The 10,519-nt window shown below is 37.3% G+C and overlaps 1 protein-coding gene across 1 annotated transcript in view; it reads right to left on the bottom strand.

Moving 5' to 3' along the window:
- Positions 1-10,095, bottom strand: part of bach2b (BTB and CNC homology 1, basic leucine zipper transcription factor 2b) — a 69,669-nt gene extending 59,574 nt beyond the window's left edge. Inside the window, exon 1 of the mRNA XM_057822849.1 lies at positions 9,815-10,095. The gene's annotated coding sequence lies outside the window, so the exon portion shown is untranslated. The remainder of the gene's footprint in view (positions 1-9,814) is intronic.
- Between the last annotated feature and the right edge of the window lie 424 nt (positions 10,096-10,519).

Consider the following 10,519-nt stretch of genomic DNA (forward strand, 5'->3'; position numbering starts at 1 on the left):
CCTAAAGTACCACCTTCGGGCACAGCTAGTGTTAGCAATGACGTTAACACTGCAGGAAACAAGCCACAGTCATCAAGCTACATTGGCAGAGTGCGGACTCGGACTTGACAACAAAAGACAACAAGTAGGTTGACTACTGCTATCGCTACATGGGTAGACAGAGACTGTAGGGTGGAGACCCATTAACATAGTCGAAGACGAGGGCGTTGAAAATCCAATGACAACAAACAACAACGACAACCCACTAGACAGGTACAAGGCAGTGCCAGCATGGACTCATGTCCACTACAGTGGTGGTCTGCGCACAGTGGTGCCCACAGTAAGCTGGCCCATGCAAAAAAAAGTATCTGGTCACACCTGCCACAACCGTTCCTTGCGAGAGACTGTTTTCTTTGACAGGGCACATTGTTCAAAAGAAAAGGTCTGCTCTGTTATCTGAAAATGTCAACAAGCTAGTTTGCCTGAGCAGGTGGTTAAAAAAAAATAAGAGTATGACTGGCTAACTTAAGCAGTGTTTCTAAACACCTTTACACACAGTTTAGTGTAATGTTTTTCAGTTAAGTGTGTAAAAAATGACTTTTTTATATATATATCACACACAGCTTTCAGGCCATTTAGTGTAAAACTGCAAATGCTGCATTTATTTGTGTGAAATGTTCAATTTAACAGATAAGTTGTTTACACATTTTTTGAAACACTAGCTATTGCTACATTGTGCTTGACTGCTCTTTAAATTGGCAGTTAATTTCGGGTAATATGCCAAACGGTGCTTGAGCCACATTGTTAGTCTGAGGCACTTTAATCTGTTAAAGCTCTTTGCTGTATCATACAATTTATTTTATTTATTATTTTATACGAGTTGAGTTGTTAAATAAAATTTTAAAACTATATTTGGTTAAGTATTAATTCATTCACGCATCATACATTTTCATCTACATGATACATGTGATCATACAAACAAATTTTAAGTCAATTATAGTATTTTCCTAGATTTTTTTTCCTGAAGAGCAACTTTATTTATCCCAAGGGAAATGTGATTAATCATGATTAATCACACAGTTGAAATATGATTAATTAGATTAATTTTTTTAATCGTAACACTTAAAAAAAAAAAGATTTTTAAACAGCAAAACCCTATCTGGAGGTGAGAGCACGCGAGAGCAGAATTACAGACGCCATTACGTTAACAAATTATTATCGCGTACTTACCATGTTTCGATCCAAAAACTCCGTGTAGCATGTATCACTGAGTGTCAAGACACAGCTGTGAATGGCCACAGCTGGATTTTTTGGGGACTTTTATGGGTGAAACATGGTCGTATACATAACAAGGTTCGCGATGCAGAAATGGCAGACATCAAGGAGTGGTCGAGATGTTCTTTTTCATATTTTTACCCTTTTAAACATTTTTCTTTGTTTGGATCGATTATTTATCATCTAACATATCGGGGAAAAAGTAAAAGTAACAAAAAAAAATACAACTAAGCGATAGTTATGAGGCAGATATCCGTGACTTTTTTACAGACACCAATTTTTGCATTCTGACGTAATTTGTTTAAAAGTTTAAAATATGCGAGTGAATAATTTTTTAAAGTCGTTTTTTTTTTTTTTTTTAATGAAATATTGCACATCGAATAATGATTCTAAGCCAAAAATTGTAGACATTTTGAATAATAAATATAATTACTGATCTTCTTTTTATGGCTGGGTTTTAACAAAAACGGTTGCGCGACGTCTGTAAACGGGGGTTTCCAGTAAAAGGGACAAATTTAAAATTGTTCGGGGGCTTAATGGGCCATGAATCTGCTAAGGCAGCATATAGACATATTGTTCTATCAAACACAACAGTTCTTTTGGCATAAAATACAGCAGTTTATTTTATAGAGGGTTGCAAGAGCAGAAACTGCTTTTTCAGTCTTGTCTGTGTTTTCCGCCATATACATATCAGTCTTTGAACTCGAATGTGATGAACTTTCTTTCCACAGGAGTGCACTTTCACAAGATGTTTATTTTTCAAAAGCTCACAAGAAAACATTTACACATATTCTTTTGCCATACATGTACCTTAGCTGGGAGCTACGACGAAGCATTAGTATACCGTATAGGCCCGAATATAAGACGGTGTTTTTTGGATTGAAATAAGACTAAAAAAGAGGGGGTCATCTTATAACCGCGGTCTAGACATTATACCCATTCACGACGCTAGATGGCGCCAGATATCATTGAAGTGATGTTCTGTCATAACAGAGCTCAGCTACTCTCAAGTTTAACCAGTTTGCATTATTTTATTGCAATGTTTTTCCTTATTCAGATTTGTTTCAACACTACAGTTACAGTTAGACTTCACTTTGATGGTTAATGCAGTTATTGCAATTTTTTTGTTTTATCAAATTAGATTAGGTTTATTAGAATAGGTTTATTTACATTTCAAAAACCAGAAGCCATTCTTTTACAAATGTTATTGCACTTTAGTTTACATATTTAAATGTTCAGAGATTAAGATTTGAATGAGGCAAAATAACATGCTTTTTCTCTCACATATATTGTTATAATCATTTGTTTCAGATGTACTGTAATTATTATCTGTATAAAAATTAATTTGGTTTTCAAAAAGTCTTTTCTCAAACTTGAGTCTTGAAAAAGGGGGGTCGTCTTATAATCAGGGCCGTCTTATATCCGGGCCAATACGGTAACTTCTTCTATTGATTATAATTTGATGATCTTTTAATACTGTTGATTTTAACGGAGGCGGCAACGCACTATGTAAAGTAAGTAGCTGCTTACATAGCTGTATAAACTGAGAAGTCTACTGCTTTAAAATGGCGGCTGTTTACTAACGCCTGCGAATGTGTCATTTCGCATCTAGTTCTTTATACATTTGCTAACGCCGCCGAGTCAGTCATTTCGTATCTAGTTCTATATACATGTGATATGTACCATAGCACGAAGTAATAATACGATTTATTCTCGTACTATTCCATCCATCCATCCATCCATCATCTACTGCTTAATCTGGGGTCGAGTGGGGTCGCGGGGACAGCAGAAGACAGACGTAATTTATTGTTTTACTTACCTGGTTCTGACTGGTTAAAAGTCCGATGCAGCGCTTTGAATACACGGCACTCAGCTATGCACTATTCGGCACTTGTATTCCATGAAGCCGGAGGTGTTTAATCATTTTGCCACTTTTGCATGATATAGTCGTGTGCAAATGTTGCACTGAACTCACTTGCCATTTTTTTTTGGAAAGTATAGCTAAACTTTTGAGCGCCGCCGCACTGTGTCCATGGTTGTAATCACGTTGCAATGCACAAACACATGCTTCTTGTGGCTTCTTCTTCTTCTTCGTGGTTTTCGGCAGCAATTTTTTCCCACTCAGCGGTCAGGCCGTTGACACATGGAATCGAAATTTAAACATTTAAACGGTTCTGGGAGCATCGGAGTGTTGGAACCGGATCCCATCGATGCTCTATGCCCAACCCTAGCTATGAGCAGTCCCGTTTGGGTCATTGTCTGTGCATAATGGGAGGCTGCACGCGCCAGTGATTAGAATAAGAGAGAGAGTTCACTGCTGCAACTGCTGCTGCTGTTGTTGGGTTGCTGAATCAATAATATTAGGATGTGTGAGTTAGATTGTCTTTTGTGTTGTTAGATCCAGTGTGCCTCCATCAGAGGTGAGTAAATTTAGCCAATTTTATTGTTTGCAATCTTTGTTGATAAGACGTTACTACTTAGCACTGCGGGCCAAGCTAGTTAGCGATGATGCTAATCAGTGTCTTAACCCTTATATTGTCTTAGGGTCAGAATTGACCTGTTTTCAAATTTTTGTATGCAAAAATCAATGGTACTTTTGACATACCCAAACTTGAAAACGGGTCAGTCTTGACCTGAAAACAATATACTGCAAAGGTCAAGTATTTTCACAGGCCAAGTTACTTTACAGATAAAATTTAATTCACTAGCACACAAGACAAGAGTTAAGTTTCCATTTGTGTCGTAATTTGGAGAAGAATATTAGCACTTGTGTTAGTGTTAGATCGTAAAGTTGTCTCATTTCTTTTTATAAAGACATCACACAAATAAACCCATTCATATAACAGCTTAGAGTTTCCCTACAACACAAACTGTAAACTGTCATACAAGAGAGTCTGCTTTGAAATTGGATTTGGATCGTATTTATGAACAACTGTTTGATAAGACAACCTATTCATTATATCCTACCTCTTAATTATTCGATTTTGTTGTCTAGTTTGTTTAAAGAAAATAAATGAGTCATTGACACTATTTATATCAGTGCTTTGCCCACAAGAAAAAAAATGTCAATCAACAGCACTATTTTTATTTGTATGAACAGGACCTTTGTCTGATTTTTGTACTGAGAATTTCTTTCCATGTTTTATACTCAGAACACTGATTAAAAACTAAAACATGTTTTATGTACTTAAAACAGTACAGTTGTAGACTACAGCAGTGTTTCCCAACCAGGGGTACGCATACCCCTAGGGGTATGTGAGCACATTGCAGGGGGTATGTGGAAAAATTAAGAATTTATTCCAAGATGATAAAAAACATTCTTAGTCATTTCATAATTCCGTCAATAAAACGGTACGTGTGCGCTATGACTTGTTTCCCTGGGGAGACAATTACCTGTGGCACAGCCATACAAAAATCAAATAGCAGGGAACCTGTTTCCCTGAAGGTAAACATGGATAAATGGCTGAAACTTCCAGTTGCTGTGGATTCAGGAGGGGGAAAAGAGCCTGCCGACAAACACAAGAAATATTCCAAACCTAAACTAAGGCAGTATAGTGAAAATTATATTTTAAACGGATCGACGTCTGAGGACCCACCGCAGCCTCAGTGCTACTTTTGCTACACTTTTACTACAATATTATTTCTTATATTTATCATTTTTATTGCCTTGAATGCAACACAATTTTATGTTTAATTTTAGTTAAATAAGAAGATAATGCCAGAATAGTAATTGTTCAGTTTAAGAAGATGAAATAAAACGAATTATGTTGAATATTCATTTGTGTTATGTTCTACTTTTGGAAAATCATGAACACATATGAGTGAGGGGTTACCCAAGGTATGACAAAAAGGCTCAAGAGGTAGACAAGGCAGAAAAGGTTGGGATCCACTGGACTACAGTATAGTTAAGCCAGGAAGCTTTCATGAAATATTATTTTTCAAGCAAATAGTCATCCATTTTGTCTTCATGGTTACATACAACATGCTTCAAACAACTTCAAGTTAAACTGTGATGGTAATTGAGAAAAATATTGCGAGTAATCGATATCCGAGTAATCGATTAATAAATCATATATCTATCATATGTCAATAAATTAATTGTCCAATTAGTTATTATAAAAATAATTGTTAGTTGCAGATTTACTGCCAAGGAAATCACAGAATCGGCTGAACAATAATTCCGGAAACAATTGTTGGTGAACACAATGGTTTCCCTGCATCATCTAAGAATGATTAAAGGAGCTATGAAATACTACAGCAAGGGACTTTAAAATGATAGATCATATTTTGGAAACAAATCCATCCAAAGTGACAAAAGGCTTAATAATGAAATGAGATCCTAATTAGTTTCTTTCTAAGCTGCCTCGGCCCCGCCCACTAAAAAAAATCACCAAACAAAAGATGATCTCATAACCAGAATTAGCGGCAGATTTTTGCAGTCTGATAGCATGTTACCCCTAGACTTTCTATTATCTTGCTGCCGTGTGAACGTTCTGTCATTCTGTAAGGGTTCTTGCACCCTTAAAGTCAAATTTAATGATTTTAAAGACATTTTTAAGACCTTAAAAATATGATTTAAGAACAAATCATTTACCAACAATTTCTAACGAAGAAAAAACATTTTATTTCACTGTGACTGGTGTTTTTCTTCCCTCATGTGTGTCTTGAGGGCTTTGAGCCCTGTTGTCCCTCATGAAAAAGTCTTTTTGCAGACTTTACACTAGGGTTGGGAACATCTGGGTACCTCACGATACGATACAATTTGTGATACAAGGCTAACGATGATGATCTCACAATATGGCAATACACGGGTCAGAAAATCATTCTACAATATTTTAGGATACAAATAATAAATAGAAAAACAAGTTATTTTCATCCTTTTGCTGTGAATTGGCCTGAGTTTATCACTAGTAGACGTCCAATCCATTTGAACTGGGAGGGTGGCAGACAAAAAACAGTCATTCATTTGTTTCTGCCCATTCGTTTAACTCACTGCCATCCCTCCATTTCAAGCGGATTGGACGTCTATGGCTCTCAGTGGCAGCCAATGCCAGAAAACGGGTTAATTTGGGGGCATTTGACTTCATTTCCTGTTGATTTTGGTCAATTTATTTTCCTGTTAAGGCATTTACGGGTCAGTTCCTGATGATTTTGGAGCATTTACAGGTCACTTCCTGAAGATTTTGGGAAATTAATTGACTCAAGAAACTCCCCAAATGAATAGGAAGTGATTCAAAACCAACAGAAAGTAACCTGTAAATGCCCTAAAATGAACAAGAAGCGACCTTTAAATGTCCACAAAAGACCGGCAGTGAAAGCAGTGGTTTCAGTGCCACTGACGGTGCTAGACATCCAATCCAGTCAAAATGAATTGGAATGGAAGATTTTGGTAGCAAACTGTTGTTGTTTTGTTTTTTTAAACAGCGACACTTTTTTAAAACGATGTATTGATTCTTGGTGGGAGCATATCAATAACCTTTTGCGCTACAAAGTACTGTGCCATATCATCTTTTCAACATATTGCCAAATCCCTACTTTGCACAGGACACTGTTGTTATTTTCACCCTAGGCCAACCACCTCTCGAATAAACCATCTTCCATCCGTTTTGATTAAATTTTACACTTCCTCATCTCTGCATATGCCCCCTCACCTCTACAACCGCGAATAACCAGGAAATGGCATCATGGCAACAACTGAAGTCACTGACATACGCCGAGGTGGTCGACAATGTAATGTATAACATATATTAATCACAGACTCTCGTATTTAGTGCACGCCCAATAAAAAACACAAATACACACCATTAGAGGTTTTACGGCCGACTACAGTGATTTCCCTGGCATTAATGGCATCGTCTGGAAATTTAGTACCTACTGCAATTTTCCATTAAAGACAATTTAAGACCTTGATTATCCGGATTTTAAGTTTAAGGCATTTTATGACTTTTTAAGGACCCGTGGGAACCCTGTCTGTCAACCTGTACTAGCTAGCAAAAGTGCTAAAAACCTAAAAAAGATCATCAATTCTGGTTGTGATCAGATGCCTGAGTAACTTTTTGAGAAAAATGTACTTTAGTAGTTTTACTGAGCTATCCTTTTTACTTCAGTAGATTTGTGAAGAAAAAAACGCTACTCTTACTCCGCTACTTTGGGCTACACAAGAGTCGTTATGTTTGTCCTCCTTACTCTACGTTTTAGATTTATTTATTCATTTATTTTGCCAGCGATGCCAATTTCAACAATGAGACGTCACAAAAATAATCACGACTCCATTACACCAATCTGACGCAAGCTTGCTGTTCTATGTATACGCCAGTCTGTTCAGTCACGTGGCGTCTTCAATGCACTGTAAAAAATGAAGTATTTGACATAGAGCGCTGCCCTCAACATGACGAGAAAGTGCGGATTTAAACCTCTCTCCCAGTTTTTATTTGGCACCAATTGACCGCGAGATATGATCCTTTTAATTTAATTTCATTTCATGTTTTGTCTGATTCATGCTTATGATTATGTAGCGGACAAAGGGGTAGGATCCATATACGTTTTTTTTACTTCTTCCTACTCCTTTTCGAGTCCTATGATTTGTTTGGATTCTTGTATATCCATAATGTGACTCATGTTTTTGAAATAAATCCAGTCAGTCAGTCAATCAATCAATCAATTAATTTCATAATAGTAACTCTGAAGGAACTACTGTATGCACTATTCAAACTTAGAACTATTTCCTCCACTGGAGGGCACTCATACTCTTTGGACAATCATTTCTTTTTTCTCTCTCATCGGATTATTTTTTTGCATTTCTTTGGTTTAATGTGGTCATGTAATGAGTTACTGTACTGTATCGTCATAACAAAAGTTCATGTACAGTGGGGAGAAAAGTATTTGATACACTGCCAATGGGAAAACCCATTTGATACTTGTTCTCCCCACTGTAGATAAGTTTGTGCTGAAAGAAAAAAATACCTTTGATTACAAAAAAAACCAAAAACAAAAAATACAAACAAAAAACAAAAATAAGCAGTTACTCACAATGTTACTCATTACTTGAATATTCTTTTCACTGGATACTTATTTACTTGTACTTGAGGACATTTTTGGGATGACTACGTTTAATTTTTCTTGAGGAATATTATTTTGAAGTAACATTACTCTTACTTACTGAAATTTTTGGCTACTTTACACAACTGTGGTTGTGACGTCAAAGCCAGAAATTGATGGAAAAAATTGCGCATCCCCTGATGCATTGTTTTGGGTGGAATTTCCATAAAATGGTAAAAAGAACAGCCAGATTTGAGTGCCAAATTCATTTTCTGCATGTAAAATTACATTAGCACAGTCATTTTCATTTTTTGACATGATATCCATTTCATAGCACCTTTAATGCTTGTATGCGACACAATCAAAATATATTTTCACATTGAAAGTTTATTTCATACACATGAGAGGGTGTGGAAGCTATCGATCTAGATTAATTGTTGATCATGCTATATATAGTATACGGTCCCTTCCCATTCATCAGAGAACGTAATAATTCCATTGCCTCGATTGTAAATTCCCCAACCACGCGTCAATTGTACAACTCAGCCAATATATAAATAAACCCAGAAATTCTTCAATAATCGATTGAGGCCCAGTATGCAGAGAAGGGTGTAAGAAGGCATGGACAAAAAATTGCATTCATCCTTTTTGTGTTGAAATCTAATAAATGGTCATATAATACTGGTACCTATATCCCTATAATAGACATCCATTTATGTGACTGTGTCACAACTATACAAGAGTGCAGTGACAGCAGAATCACCCTGCTAATCAGGGACCCCCGCAATAAAAAGGGGCTGACTAAGCCACTGCTGCAGACCGGTGCAACACAAGGCGCAGCCGTCTCAGTGAACAAATCTCGATTATTACATTAAAAACATGAAATTATACTTTTCAAATTAAAAAAGACGTAACTGGTCGATGTATATAATGCACTTGGCTAGACACCAAACCATGTTTTAGAACAAAACGAAGTGCAATGACGTGACGTGACAAATTACCCAAGTACATGATGATGATTTAGAAAAAAAAATCATATCACTTGTGAATCATCTACTACTACTCGCATTCATTCACAACGTGGAATACTGATTGGCGTCCCTTTTGAATGTGTAAATACGATTAGATTAGACTGGGGTGTGTTCGCTTCATGGTGGTGGGGGCGGGGGAGGAGGAGGGGTATCCGTTTTCTTTCTTAAATGTTTCCCTCGATAAACACACGCGCGGGCGCGCGCACGCCGTGCTGAGTCAAGACACAACAGGATGTGGTTCTGTTGTATTAAATTCCTGAACCATCGTTCAAGATTGACATTTTAAACCCTTCCATAATGTCACAGGTTTCAAGCTTTCACCGCAGCCCATGCATAGATGTTGTTTTTCACCGATTACTTTTAACGCGGCCATTCATAATGCCCATGAATTGTTTGCAACTATCCGCCCCAGAAGTCATCGTGACAGACAATAAACTGATCTAGCGATATGATGGTCGATGTGCGACAAGACGCTTGAAAAGTGCACTCACCGTTTCTTCCTTTCCTTCTCGATCAAATAGTCCGTTTCCCGTACAAGTTCTTTCACATGATGCCTTGCTCGGTCGCCTCCTTCGGCAGCGATTTTGCTACTTGTTCAGAGGCATAATCGATTCTATTCGTCCCATCGACAAAAAATGATGTCTGTGAATTTTCTCCTTGTTGTTGCTTCGAGGAGTACGAGTAAATAGTAGGCGGTTGTAGCAACACTGCTAGGGAGTGCAGCCCCGTCTCCCGCTGTTTGTTACACTCGACTGGAACGCCTACTCTCCACCGCTGCATTGTTGACGCTAGTCCGGCGACGTCACTCGGTTTGTTCATTCACAACATTGCCAGCGCGCCGCTCCTTGGCGTTACTACAGACTGAATACTGTCCGTTTGTGGAATCAAATAAACAGAGGTGAAAGTGGCTAGAATTTCTTGCCGGAACTCCCTGACGTGAAGGTCGCCACGGAGCCAGAAATTGTATATATAGATATATTTCTTTATTTATATATTTATTTATTTATTTATTTATTGGGGGGGGGGGGGGTGTCAAACCTTCTAAAACTACTGAAATGCAAAGAAAACTGTTTTGGCAAAGTTATTTCTATGACACATACAAAAACTGATTTTCATTCAAATTTTTTTTTTTTTTTCAATGATTTGTAAAATTAAAGTTAACAAAAACAGCAATAACCCCAACCCCCATCTCCTAA

Source organism: Corythoichthys intestinalis, chromosome 19, assembly GCF_030265065.1.
Source record: "Corythoichthys intestinalis isolate RoL2023-P3 chromosome 19, ASM3026506v1, whole genome shotgun sequence".
NCBI lineage: Eukaryota > Metazoa > Chordata > Actinopteri > Syngnathiformes > Syngnathidae > Corythoichthys > Corythoichthys intestinalis.